At 44.1% G+C, this 15,041-nt stretch overlaps 1 protein-coding gene across 1 annotated transcript in view; it reads left to right on the plus strand.

Moving 5' to 3' along the window:
* The first annotated feature begins 8,299 nt into the window (after positions 1–8,299).
* Positions 8,300–15,041, plus strand: part of LOC125003562 — a 39,729-nt gene continuing 32,987 nt past the window's right edge. The window contains exon 1 of the mRNA XM_047577566.1: positions 8,300–8,322. The gene's annotated coding sequence lies outside the window, so the exon portion shown is untranslated. The remainder of the gene's footprint in view (positions 8,323–15,041) is intronic.

Genomic DNA, 15,041 nt, shown 5'->3' on the forward strand with positions numbered 1-15,041 from the left:
GGTCTCCAGTGCATAAATACCCATCACAAGTACCCTCATGAAGACTAGGGCTGCGTGAGTTCAGTCAGTTTTGGAACGGTAGTTTAGTTAGAGGGGATTGTGTGCTCTGTTTGTGGTCCTGTTGGGCTTTGTGTTGTGTTCACCTTGCTGTCACTCACTCTGTGTCTTGCGTGTTTAAGAAGTAACAGCAGTTTTTCTTTTTTTTTTTTCTTCTCCTAAAAGACGTGCCACGGCTGAATGTTTTAGGGCCTGTCTGAGGTGCTTTTGGAGAGGTGCACAAAGGAGCAGGAAAAAAAACCTTGATCACTATGAGGTTGACATTTCTTATAAAAAACTAAAGGACAACATAAAAGGCATTTTGAAGAAACCGACTAGACGACAGTGAAGTGAACTTTCCACCTGTGTCATGTCTCACTTTAACTGTCTAGATCTGACAGAACTTGACAATGTTGTTGGTCAGCTCAGGTCCTCTACCTACTGCCTGGATCCTCTCCCAACTGCATTTTTCAAAACTGTCTTTAACTCCCTAGCACCAGAGGTTCTACATATCATTAACTGGTCTCTTCAGTCAGGTATATTTCCCACGTCACTAAAAACAGCTGTCATCAAACCACTCCTGAAGAACAATCTGGATCAATGTGTCATTGCAAATTACAGGCCCATCTCCAACTTACCATTTCTTAGCAAAATACTTGAAAAAACAGTTTACATTCAGCTCAAGAATTATTTGGCATCAAATAGCCTTTTAGACACTTGTCAGTCTGGTTTTCGTCCCCACCATAGCACAGAAACGGCACTTATTAAAGTTTTAAATGATCTACGTATAAACACAGACTCCAAAAATCCCTCGATTCTTGTTCTACTTGAGCTTAGCTCTGCGTTTGACACCGTTGACCACAAAATCTTACAGGAAAGGCTTGAAAGGTGGGTTGGCTTGTCTGACCCAGTTCTAAATTGGTTCAGAACCTACCTTTATGATCGGTAGTGTTATGTCTCCATTGGTGAATTCAACTCAAACTAAATGAACGTTACATGTGGGGTACCTCAAGGGTCAATTCTTGGACCACTGCTGTTCAAGTTCTACATGCTTCCACTCATGTCATACACAAACATAATCTTAGTTACTAGTCCTAGTTAGTAATGCTTTATTCACTGGACTCCCGAATTCAAGTATTCAGAGGTTACAACTAATTCAAAATGCAGCTACATGTATTCTGACTGGAACCAAAAAATATCAACACATCACACCCGTTCTTAAATCTTTGCACTGGTTACCTGTTAGAACAAGAATCAGTTTCAAAATACTGCTCCTGGTTTATAAAGCACTACATGGTCTAGCAACCTCGGTACATCACAGATATGCTCATCACTTACACCCCAGCAAGAACACTTCGGTCAACAGGCAGTGGCCATTTACTCATCCCTCGCACCAGATCCAAAGAAGGGGAGGCAGCTTTCAGTGGATATGCCCCACAAACATGGAACACCTTGCCTGACGCAGTTAGACATTTACATCAGTAGCCATCTTTAAACACAGATTAAAAACCTTCTTTTTTCAACAGCATTCTGCTGAGCTGTGTGTGTGTGAGTTTAAGTGTGTATGTGCTCTTAACATTTAAAATGAGAGAATAAAGGGCACTTTGTGTTTATTCTTTTGTTTTTTATTTGTAGTAAGTGTAGTAACAACAGGAGGCCACTGTGCAGATCGGGAGGGTTAGGGGTTAATGACGTATACTGAGCCTTGCATTCAATAAATAGATATGATTAAGAGAAAATGAAATCATTCAGTGCTGAGAGTGAATGGATTTGTGCTCCTTTGCAGCTTTGGAACTGGAGACGGCCAACCCTTTCTGAAGGGAGCAGGAGCAGCAGACTGGTGTGGCTCACTACACGGCCCATTCAGCCTCCGTTGCAAAGCAGCATTACCGGATGAGGACGCGCCAGGAGACCGGTGTCACTGGGAACGTGCTGCAGAGCTTTAGAAGGTATGCATGGTGGTCTGATACACAGAGAAAGTCCTGTGTTCTCACTGCGGCGTCTCCCTTCTAAACCAATGCCTCTCTCTCTTTCAATGCAGCTCAAAGAGATTTTCGTCGAAGCCCTCAGCGAGCTCTTGATCATTGAGGAGCAGTAAACACATTGGTCTTCAAACCTCAGACTTTCGTTCTTGGGCAATGAAAACATCTGAATTTTCAGTCCTTCAGTCCGACTTGTGGGACCCTCCAGGGATGCTTCCAGGACTGTCCAGGGACATTCAGGATAAGCCAGACAAAACAATTTCCCTGCATTGTTGGGCCCAGCCACACATTTAGTTCCAATTTCCGATTCCGCACAGAGATCAAAAGGGATCTCTGTGGAATCGGTGTGGAATCAGTGCTCACTGCGCCCTCTATCAGACAGCAGCGGACACATTGGTGGACTGGTGGAGGGGACAGGTGACTTCCCTCTCTCTAAACTGGAGTTACATGTGCAGTGAGCACTGATTCCTCAGGGCATGTGTTGGGCTTATCTTTGTTGGCCTTGTCCAGGTCGTTCTGTAAGTTTTGTTCCCTACACCACTCTCATCAATAGGAATCTTCACAATTTCACTGCAGATGGGGCTGTGTATATCCTAAACCTCTCTCTGTTTTGAAAGCTCCCCTGTCCCCTCCACCAGTCCACCAATGTCTCTGGATGGGTTGTTATTTTTCACCTCCAAGAGGCTAGCTTTGTCTGTGGTGGCGGTTGAGTATGGGAGCTGGAGCTGAAGGAGGTGGCCCCTCAGGGCATGTGGTGGACTTATCCTTGTTCGCCTTGTCCAGGTCGTTCTGTGAGTTTTGTCCCCTACACCACTCTCATCAATAGGAATCTTCACGATTTCACTGCAGATGGGGCTCTGTTTATCCTAAACCTCTCTCTGTTTTGAGAGCTCCCCTGTCCCCTCCACCAGTCCACCAATGTCTTTGTTTGTATGTCTGCTGTCCAAGAGAAGGTGCAGTGAGCACTGATTCCTCAGGGCATGTGGTGGACTTATCCTTGTTGGCCGCGTTCAGGTCACCTGGCAGAGGCCCTACACCTCTCTCATCAATAGGAATCTTCACACTGCCACAGCTGATCAGGCTCTGTATATCCTGAACCTCTCCCTCTGACACTTGGGAGGAGTGTGTTAATAGAGGGTGCAGTGAGCACTGATTGCACACCATTTGTTTATACAGGACCTGGCCCGGTCCCCGTATTCCTGCAGTCCACCACACACCTGACCGTGGAAAAAAAGGAGAAAGACAATATTAAAAAAAATTCACGTGGAAAAGGCAGTAACTAGATAAGCGTGTGGGACTGTAATAAAAAAGAAGTGGTGAGTTTATCTTTGTTGGCCTCATTCAGGTCATTCAGGTCTCCTGGCAGAGGCCCTAGGCCTTTGTGGCCTGCACCTCTCTCATCAATAGGAATCTTCACAATTTCACTCCTCCTCCAAACTCCTCTGTCACCTTGGAGGAGTCTTCAAATCCCTGTGAAAATAAAAACTAGGTACATATGAACAATTTGCAAATGAAACAGTGGTGCAGTTAACGGTTAACCCACACTGCATTGAAGTGGTGCAGTTAACAGTTAACTCACATTGCATTAAAGCACTTAATTTAATAACAGTTAATATTTACAAGGTATCAAAAATAAAATACTAAAATTCGTACTATTTGCTGATGCCACAAATATTTTTGTTCAGGCGGGATTTTCGGGGGGACAGACAGGCCTTGTCCAGGTGGTTCTGTAAGTTCTGTCCCCTACACCACTCTCATCAATAGGAATCTTCACGATTTCACTGCAGATGGGGCTCTGTATATCCTAAACCTCTCTCTGTTTTGGGAGCTCCCCTGTTCCCTCCACCAGTCCACCAATGTCTTTGTATGTATGTCTGCTGTCTCAGAGAGGGTGCAGTGAGCACTGATTCCTCACTGATATGCTTTGTTGTTTAAACATGGCCTGGCCTGTTACACGTGGAAAATGCAGTAACTAAATAAGCATGTGGGACTTTTTTCAGTCAGCTTGGCTCAACATAAAGACTAGATATTAGGTGACCTGGTGGCCATGGCTCTCTATGAAGCTCTGTAACTGTCTCTTTTTGTGGTTTTACGAGGGTTTACTTGTATGTGCAACAAAGCTACTGTAAGTAATTTGCTTTGTGGACTATTAAAGTATGTCGAGGTCTAATGTCTGTTACCTGTGTATTATTTAAAAACATGCAGTCTGTGTGTGTGTGATCAGAGAGAGAGAGAATTCCGCACACATGCCTCTGCAGTGACATGTCACTGAACAGTGGAAATAAAACGGGGAACTCAAACACATTCAAAAAATAAAAGACAAGATCACAGTAGCATGATGTCCTTCTGTTTAATAAAAATATTACACTTGGAAAGAGCAGTAACTAGATAAGCATGTAAGACTTTACTCATATAACAACAAAAGCAACCATTCAAGATGGCGTGCTTTTCTTCCTAAAAGTAGGTTGTTACGGCAGTATTCATGACTCGTGAGCCTATAGCTCGGGCTCTTTCACAGAGACACCTGCTGCTATATTTGAACAGATATTAGGACACAGGTTTAGTGCAAGCAAGGCAGGAGGCGTAATTGGAGTTCTAGCAATACACCGTATATTTTGCAGCACTCAGGCCAAGTCCCCCCTGGTAGTTCTGGGGAGAGGCAAGAGGGGCATTTATCGCCTACACTAAACTATAAACTAAATTCACTAGCTTATTGACAACACTAATTGGAAGATATCTGGTTTTTTTTTTTTTTTTTTTTTGCGTAACGGGACACGCCATGCTCTGTAAGTACTAAGTACTAAAAAAAATTTGGTCTGCAATAAAATAGAACTATATCTGTGCTAATATATCTCCACAATATACATTTTGTACAGTGATGTATTTTGTACAGCAATTCCTCCACAGCTAATCTGAGAGGTATTTAAACAGCCAGTAAATAAAAATGAAATTTGCCACATAAACATTGTACACATTAATTCATTGTAAATCTAAGGGGCAGAAGTCCAGGTTGAAAAGTCAGTGTCAGTCTTCAAGAATATAGGGACCTTGTGGACCATTTAATTTAATCCTACCAAATGAAGAAATATTCATGAAGAATATGTGTCTGTGTCTTTGTAGGATACAGCAAGAGACGAGGCCCTAGAACAGGCATGTCAAACATACGGCCCGCGGGCCGGACCCGGCCCGTTGGGTCATTTAATCCGGCCCGGCATAAATTTCTGAGTATGTCAAAAAAAGAAGCGAGTCTCTAGCTAATTTCTATTAAAAGTTGTGATTTTTTAAAATAAATACAAACCAAATGCTCCCTCCGGCCGCTAGAGGGCAGTAAATGTGTAAAAGCGCTCACGTCAAGCATGCGGCACTGACACGAGTTAGTCACAGGAAATAAACATTCGCAACGTGATGTGTCCAAGTAAAAAAAACCGGCAATCTTGCTTCACCATTCACCACTACTAAACAAGTTATCGGTCAAAACACCCTTCCCAAAATGGCACTGTCAAAAAAAAGAAGAGTGGACACGGAGTGCAGAGTTTTCCAGGAGAAATGGACCGAGAAGTATTTATTCACAGAAGTGAATGCAAAACCAGTGTGCTTGGTATGTAATCAGCAAGTTGCAGTGTTCAAAGAGTTTAATATTCGGCGCCACTCATCATAAAGACAAGTATGTCATGTTAAAGACAATTAATATTGTGCAGTATATTCTCAGCTTCAGTAGGCCCAGCCTAGTAGTTTGATCTGATGTAGTCTAATCCTATTGCCCATGCACTGCTATAACTTTTTTATTTATTTATTTGTTTTATTTTATATTTATTTTTTCATTTATTTCAGAGCAGTATGACAATTAAGGCGAAAATATTTTTTTATAGCTCCCACTTGAGTTTGTTTAGTGTGGTGAGTTGGTTCAGGTGTAAAACTGCATTCACTCAACTGTTAAAATAAACCAGTTGTTAACACATTCACGGCCAAACATGAAAAATCATTTTTTTCCCATTGTTTTTGAATAAATGTGTTGTGCTTAGAAAAGATCCCTTGTCATCCGTGATTATAATATGTAGGGTAGGCTACAAATGTAGGCTGAATGATAAAGCATAGTACTGAAAAACAAAGCTAAATATTTGGAGTTGACATTCTTTTACTGATCCGGCCCACCTGAGAACAGAAAGTCTGGATCCGGCCCCAGAGCCAAACTGAGTTTGACATGCCTGCCCTAGAATGCACTGTTGGTTTTGCTGACAGTTGTCAGTGAAGATAGTCCTCATGAAGGTCAGAGTTCAGTAAACCTCCAGCTCATCTCCACTGCCATTGTTCTGGAGGGAGGTATCATCATGGATCATATTAAAAACTTATCTCAGGCAGTTTGTCTGTTATTTGGGCTTACATAGGCTTACACAGGTAATAACAGCTAAATAGATAAGAAATGGGAGAGAGGGAGAAAAGAAGGACAAGGACACATTCAAGGAAATTGGTTTGTTTAATTTAAGTGAACTTAAAAAAAAAAAAAAAAAAGAGTGAGTAGCGAGTAGTCGGTATTTCGTAATTCTAAGTAGGGTGTACCTAGGCTAAGTTATCCTATGAATTGAGCTCCCATGGACAATAGCCTTGTTAGAGCTCTATTCATAGGATAAGTAGCTTAGGCACACAGTTCCCCCCATTCAAGGACAGGTAAGTACCATTATATCATTATGGTAATTAGTGACCCCAGTTTCTGGTCAAGCAAGTTTCGGGTGGGTATTACCCACAGAGTTTATTCCTATTTAAACCTCATTTTCCCACTAGTTTATCAGAACTGAAGAAGCTACTCGGATGAAACGTCTTCAAGAAATTCTACAAGTCCAGCTGACCTTATTCAACGCTTTTTTGGATTAAAATGACCTGGATGACCTGGATGAGAACCTTCACAGACAATATCAGTGAGGATATTTTATTGCATCATTGGTGAAGTTATTACGTTACTGGGTTTTATCACATTTTCAATCAAGTTAACTGCAAATTTTATTACATTTTCAGGTGTGAGCGACCGAGCTGCAAGACATGAGGAGTCGCAGGTGGATTTTGAAAAATAAGGGCTTTATTTACCCAACAAATGAGAAACAAATTACAAAAACAAATAATTAATTCCAGGCCTATAGAACAGGTCAAACAAACAAAACTAAACTCAGGCTATGATACCGAAGTATCTTGGCAAACCGACGACCTTAACAAACCTCATCTGACTGAACAAACAAATAGTGGCTGATCAGGCCAAGTACACAAAAGAGGGAACATCATAACACTAACACAATAACTAACAACAAAAGAAACAACGCAGGACAGCTAATTTACCAGTTAAATAAACTTCAGTTTAAACCAAACTCAAACTATTCAAATAACCAAATTTAACCAAACTAGTGAAACTAAATAACCCCAGTCCCCCCTGCTGAAGCAGGCTCTTGGTTTGGCCTTATTGGCACTTCCTGTATTTAAACAGACCCAGCCAGATACCCCCCAGCAGCAGAAGCAAGGAACCCCTAGCACCGGTAAAACAGAAAAATGGATTAGAACAACTTAATAAATAATAGTTCATGAAGGTAAATATGTTTTTAAAAAATGGTTGATTATAACATGTTAAAAACTGTACTTTCAAGAGTCAGAGATAAAAAGGGTGTAGTTTAAAAATCTAATCATTTTGGTTGTCAGAAAGTCAAGAGACCACGTTTGTTGTGAAGTAGTGCAGCATCTTTTATTCTCTCATCTTTGTATGTGACATCATCCGATCCATCCGCACGTGTTTCAGGTGGGAGGAGCTTAGAGTCACCGAAGTGCGCAACAGGTTCGCACCAGCAGAGGCTGCGTTTTTCCTGGCGTCCGAGCGGGAAAGTCAGCGGAACAAACTTCCAAGACTGACGGCGAGTCGTCATGCGGTGGATGTGGGTGAACCCTGGAAGCTGCCAGAGGTAAATTCATGTGTTTAAGGTGCTAGGTGCTGTTGTTTATTTTTATTGTATAAAAACCCGAGCTGAATCGCTAATTGCTGCTAGCCTTTAGCTTAGCCTCCTCGTAGGCTTCCACTCTGTTTATTCTGCATTGCAGCTAGCAATTGCTAATTTATGTACGAAAAACTGTGGGGTTTTCGCCATGAAACAGCCTGTAGCTTAGTTACTAAGCGTAGCTGTGTGATTCCGAAAATTTGCCATAAGAGGGAGAGAGTGAAGACCGGGAGAGAAACTAGCTGTTGTACTTGAGCGTGATTCATCGCACGTGTTCCTGCTCGCGCCATCTTGCCATCGCCTCCTTCCCCCCATCGCCATCTCTGACTGTGAGGGTTCGTGAGTACACTTACATTGTGCACCTTTTTGTTTCTACTGGTTAACGCCAGTGAAGCAGCCATTTGTTTCCGGCCTCACGAGCATCGACTGGACCTGAAACGGTTTTATTTAGGTTAAGATAAAAAAAGCCCGGTGTGAATGTGTGTGTGGGCTGGTGGACATTGAGTTTGCTGGTCGTTGTGACTAGATTCTATTTGGGTTCATCCGAGATCATTTGGGAGTTAAAGGTACCAGAGGATTATTTGAGAGTTTTGAATAGTATAAGGTCAACAGTGAACAAGTTACAATTTTATGAATGTAATAAATTTTCCTTTTGAACTTAACATTCTGTGTGGTAATTACCAAAGTGATATTTTAGTTAAAATAAACAGATTAACAGAACTTTTATGTTAAAGGGGAAGTACAACCTTTGTGTTTACTTCTTAGAATTTATTGGAGGCACCGCCAAGTTATTTTATATCATTATCACAGTTATCACATGTAGCTCCAGACGAACTCAGGCCCTGTCCCACTTTTCTACAACACCCTCTTTTATTTGTCTTAACTAGCTACATGGGACTTGGGTTACATAAATATGTTTTGAGTTCCCTGTTTTATTTTGATGGATCTCAGATCTACAGAGATCACTGGTCAGAAAAACAGGCCTCCATCTGCACAGGTTGATGAGCCCATATCAACATATGTAGTGTGACGACCCCTGTCGTGGGCGTCTGAATTGTTAAAATGACGTATGGTGGGTGTGTCTCACTACCTGTGTTTCCCTGAGGTTGCCATGGAACCCGATTGACACCTGATGTGGAGCACCTGGACCCGGTGTTCTGTAGCTACTTAAGCCTCTGATGGTCTCACTCTCTTCTCTTCTTCCTGCTCCGGCCCAACTCACAGCCAGCGTCTATGCTTTTGTTTTTCATTACAACACTCGCACACATTACATATACCCAGGCATCCACATCCTCACTACTGATTCCACTGATTTTCACATCCCACCTGTTTAACCCGTTATGTTTTGGGTATTCAATTATTTTCTGTGAAATAAAGTACTGGTAAATTCGCTCCAGCTCTTGTCCCTCCCATGTGCTTTGTTGTAACAAATGGGGACTCGTCGGCGTCTCGGTTACGTTACCTTTTTTGAGTTTTGTTACGGAGTAGCAAGAGGTCTTTTGCTCACCTGTCAGGGTTAGGTGACATGCTGTGGAAGCGCATTTCTGGAGGTTCCCGTTAGGCTTTACGGCACTTTCTCCTTTGGGATTGTGTCCGTTTGTTTTTTTTTTTTTCATAGTGTTGTGGGGAGCAGCTAGTGTTGGTTGCGCAAGCAACCATCTTGGGGGCACTCCGTGGGATTGCTTGTGGTGGTCCCGCTGGTTTTGTGCTTAATCGGCCCGCTGCAGAACCGCATGAAGACCAGGGTTGAGTTTAGCCAGATTCTGGGTTAGGCAGTTAGGGGAACGCTCTGGGGGGCATTGTTTGCTCATTTGTGCATCCAGCAGTGTCGATCCGGCTCTAAGGTGAATACGGATAGTTTGTAAGCTTTTTACGAAGCGCCTTGTGCAGTGTTTTTGGAGTGTGCAGTTCCCAAGTTTTGAGGACTGCACGTGATGAAAGTGGTCACCTTGGCGTGTAAAAAATCTGTCGGTGCTCAAACATTTTTTCTGGCCACGGAGCAAGAAAGATGTAGCTGCCTATATTAAGACGTGTCATGTGTGCCAGCTGATGAGGAAACCCAACCAGCGCTTAAATCCAGCACCATTGCAGCCCATCTCTGTTGTGAGTGAACCGTTCGAATACCTGATTATAGACTGTGTGGGGCCTTTGTCTAGTGCTAAGTCGGGTTGTAAGTATCCGTTGACTGTAATGTGTCAGTGTACTCGTTACCCAGCTGCTTATCCGCTTCGTTCCATCACCACCAAAGCGGAAGTTAAAGCAGTAGCACAGTTTATTTCAGTGTTCGGAATACCCAAGGTCAGAGTGATCGGGGGTCGAATTTTACTTTGCATGTGTTTGCTAAAGTGTTAAGAACGCTGGGAGTGAGCCACAATCGGTCCACTCCGTATCGTGGGCAAAGTCAGGGTGCGTTAGAGTGATTCCATCAGACGCTGAAAGGCTCAGGTGAAAATGAAAGCCCGGTATGACCAGGGTACGGTGCGCCATGAATATAGTCCTGGGGACCAGGTCCTCGCGCTGACACCGCTGGTCACGTCGCCATTTCAGGCTAAATTTATTAGCCCGTATACTGTGTCTGAAAAAGTTTCTGATGTTGACAATCGTGTCGCTACACCAGGTCGAAGGAAGTCGTCTCTGCTATATCATGTGAACCTGCTGAAGCCGTATTACCAGCGGTGAGTGCGTTAAAAAAGTGACATGGGTCCAGCGCTCGCCGTGGACGCCTGTGGTGTGGTGCAGGAGAAAGACGGCGTTCCTGAGCCTGATGATGGTCTGTTGAGTGGTAGGTTAAAGAATTGAGTCTTTGTGTAATCTGCATTCCCGGTTGTTACACCTGACCGAAGAGCAGCGTGTCGAGTTGTTGGAGCTAATCGGTAGATTTCCACAGCTGTTTGGGGATGTTCAATCGCGCACATCTTGGATTGAGCACATAGATATGAGATATTGATGTGGGCGAGGCGCAGCCGATCAGACAGCGGTTTTACCGCACGAGTCCTAAAAACCTTGAACACTGACATAGATTACATGTTAAACTGGTATTGCCATTCCATCTGCATCAAGCTGGGCGTCTCCTTATGTGTTGGTGCCGAAATTAGATCAGACTCTGCGGTTTTGCACAGACATGAGGAAGGTTAATTCTGTCACTAAATCTGATTCATTCCCGTTGCCACGCATGGAAGATTGTCAAAACTCCAAACCAGAGACTGGTCAGATGGTCTCTCTTTTTACGGGGTCATGATTTAGACATACGCCACATTAAAGGGCAAGATAATATCCTGGCAGACGCTTTGTCGAGGGCGCCTCTGCCTTAGAGGGCTAGGTTGGAGTGGGTCTTGTGTAACTGTGTTCATGTAATATTTGTACTCTGCTCTTGCTTTGTCTCCTCTTCAGCCTTACTCTTAAATTACTTCTCAGGTACCAGAGTTGCCGAGGACGTTTGTGGAGGGTGACAAGCAGGTCAGGTTTCATTATTGGATTGTTGACACTGTCACATGATCCACAGCTGTAAATTGATTTTGTAATATTTTGAGGGTATTTTTTTGAGGATTGAGGATTTTGTTGTAACCCCTGAGCTGGGTTGTAACAGTAGTTTGGAGCTCCACCAGTGGGAAACACTGAACTCCAGTCCAGAGGCACTCACAAGAAGTTGGAGGGGAGAGAGACACTGGTTAGAAGGGAGACCCCACAGTGAGTATACAGGATTTTCTCTCGGTTGTGGTTCAGTCTCCCCTCTGTTCAGATCACAGTCTGCTGGTCAAAATGGATCTGTGTGTTTACTGCCATGTCGTGGGTGTTCAGAGGGGAGATAGAGGGACACACAGGGGTTAACATGATGTACAGCAGTAACAGCACAGACTTGATGTCTGAACGTGACTAGTAACAGAAAACAAATGATATAAATGCCTCACCACTGTACAGTGCTGGTTCAAGAATCCAGCCATTCCAGGTCCAGTCCTTCCCCTGAGAATGACTGCCTGCACACGCCGTAGTCGAAGCGGATCTCCTCACCCACTTCCATGTCCCTGCTGGCCAGGAGGAGGATGGTGTTGGTTTCTCCTTGGGGTAGCTTTAGCTTGCAGCGACGGGGCTTTGCATTGAACCTTTTCTTTGAGTGGTTCATGAGCCGTCCCATTGTCTCCATGTGCGGATGACACTCACAGGGGAACGTCTGGGCATCCACGTAGAGCTCTTGAAAGAAGAAAAGGTAGCCCATCTCGTTGTCCATGCTATGGATCATTCTTTTCCCCTCTGCCTTCGTGATTACCCTGCCATGGTATTTGCAGATTACGGAGCCCTTTGAAAAGCGCTTGGTGGCAACAACTCCTGTGGGCAAAGGGAGGTGAGATTAATGAGGCTGTTCACGATATGATTGTATTTGTGTTAGGCTTTGACTGTGCTCACAAGACATTTGCACATACCTTTCCCCTTTGGCTCACCAAAAGCCTTGATGGCCAGACCTGACCACTTCTGAATGGTGACCTTCTTCATGATGCTTGGGTCACTTTCCACCTGTGTCTGAGTGGGTGGACACCACTTGGACACTACCAGCTGTGCTTGGGGAGTGTTTCCACTCCAGCCCTCCTTCTCGATGCGCCTTGCCACAGTCTGAACCGTGGGTGCTCGTCTCACAAACACGGCTGTAACAGAGGAGAGAACATTCACATTAAAGTTGCACACTTGTGAGCTGTAGATGTCATGTATACCCGACCTAATCATTGAGTGTCTACGTATTTACACTTACACAAGAGATGCTCCTCCCGCATGCCACGCTGCATAACCCTCCACTTGTCATACAGCTCCCTGCCTTCACTGAACCCAGCACTGACTCTGATCCGCTTGCAGGGAGGCTGCCCATTCAATGTTACTGGGAATTTGGAGAGAAACGCCGTCATGTTCTGTTTCTTTCTCTTCCGAATCAGTCTCTTCCTCTCTGCCTCTCTTCTGTGACTGACCAGCCCTCCCGTCAGTTGAATCCTCAGAAGATCTGCAAGATTAAAAAGGTTTTAAGGTTAACCACTAACCACTGACAATCAGATCAGACCTCTGTAAGGCAAATAATGACTCAATGTTGTGTGTATCAGACCACCGTGCATACCCTCTTAAGCTCTGCAGCAGGTTGCTAGTGACAACAGTCTTGTGAAGTGTCCTCATCCGATAATGTTGCTTTGCAACGGAGGTTGAATGGGCCATGTAGTGCGCCACACCAGACTGCTGCTCCTCTGTGAAGGTGTTGGCCGCCTCCGTTTCTACAACCCTCCTGATCTCCCGACTCGTCACATTCTCACATTTGTAGCTGGAATGGGGCAGAAATCTCAGATTACACATCCACTCTCTGCACTGAATGATTTCATTTTCTCTTTCTCTCCCCAACCCTCTTGATCTGCACAGTACACACAGCATATGCATGGCCTCCTGTTGTTACTTACTATTCGTGCAGACGAGCCACATCATTGGTGGCACTTGCAATGGGCCGGCCCCATTTGGACAGGAAAAATCTGCCTTCATTCTCTACTTCTGGGTCGACGGACTTTGCGCGGATATGTTCAAAATATGCCTGAAATATCTGTGGAGACAGAATATGAATGAAGTTAATGTCTGTGGAGTTGCTAAATGTGTCGCTGTAACACATGGTGAGCCATTTCAGCCTGTTGGAGAACTTACTGCCTCCTCCTCCCCAGTCAGGGCAAATGTAGCTATTTGCATCGTGGTCGTCTTGTGCCTGCTGGCACCAACACAGACTCTGCCATCAGAATTCTTCCTTTCCAACCAGTCTGCTGTCTGGAAAACACAGAAGACGAGGTGTGAATTACAGACATCAAGAATCAAGAGACTATATTGTGTAAGAACAATGGACTCCTGGCTTTAAATGCGCACGCATAATACACAGCCATTCTAATAAAACAAAAGAATAAGCAGAGGGTGCCCTTTATTCTCTCATTATCACCAATGATTAAGACCAACAGAAATCTTCCCATGTGGACAAGATCCTTGTAAAGTAAACACTCCTCTCTGGCTTCACTTTAATGTGAGCATGGCTCTGTCTGTGGCTGCGGGGGACGGTGCATGTCTGAGATTGCTGCAAGGTGTGAACAGATTTTAGAGTAACACTGTTACTAGATTCTGTCTGAGCCTTGTTTTAAGGGGAAAAGTACTTACTGTCATTCCTTCCACTGCTCCTGGTCTCTGGAAGTGTCCCAAGATCATTATGGCCTCACAGTAATAGCGCAAATGTGTTACCGCATCCTCACTCGGTGAAATGAAGCGATTTAAGAGTTCCATAGTATTGAGCGTCTCCTTCCTTCCAGCAGCCAGTACCTTCTGACTGTCCTTGATGCTCTTATGCCCCCCCATGAAGTACTTATACCTTGAATAAAACACAAGACCACAATGAGGAGCAGCACTACATGTTTCTGTATCACATAACCTCAGTGTAGAGCAGACTGATGAGTATCAGTGACACAAGAGAACTCGTAAAAGGAGACAAAGAGTAGGCAGATTAACAACTGACCTGGTTTGACATATGGCCTTACTGTTTTCCTTGGCCACTGACTTTCTCGTGACACAGAGGTAGTCGATGTAGGTCTGGCACTTCCTGTGGAAGTCTGGGTCCTTCACACCAACGTGAAGAAAGGTCTTCGCATACTGCACAAACCGGATCATGTTCTTTATGTAGTTGAGGATCGTGGCCGGACTCAACTTGGCAAGTTTCAGGTCTCGCAGGTAATCGCTGACTTCAGTGCTTTTAGTGAGGATACTAAGCTAACTTCATCCCCTTCAGGCTGGATGTATCTCAGCATCCTGGAGACATTGTCCACCTGTCATGAAAGATGAAGAGAAGCGTGAAATGATGCAAGAAAGCAGAGCCATGTGTGCTGAACTCTCTCTGACACAGAGTGCATCTTTTTAAATAATATCCAGTGGTCTAGTAAGTCTCGTCTTATCTCTCTCACTCACTCACACATACTATGGAGCTTCAGAAGAGCATAGATTCAGGGTTATCTCTTACCTCCTGTTGGCAGTTTGGCACATTCAAGACGTTGATCAAATGCCTCTT

The sequence above is a fragment of the Mugil cephalus genome, chromosome 2 (genome assembly GCF_022458985.1).
Source record: "Mugil cephalus isolate CIBA_MC_2020 chromosome 2, CIBA_Mcephalus_1.1, whole genome shotgun sequence".
Taxonomy (NCBI): Eukaryota; Metazoa; Chordata; class Actinopteri; order Mugiliformes; family Mugilidae; genus Mugil; species Mugil cephalus.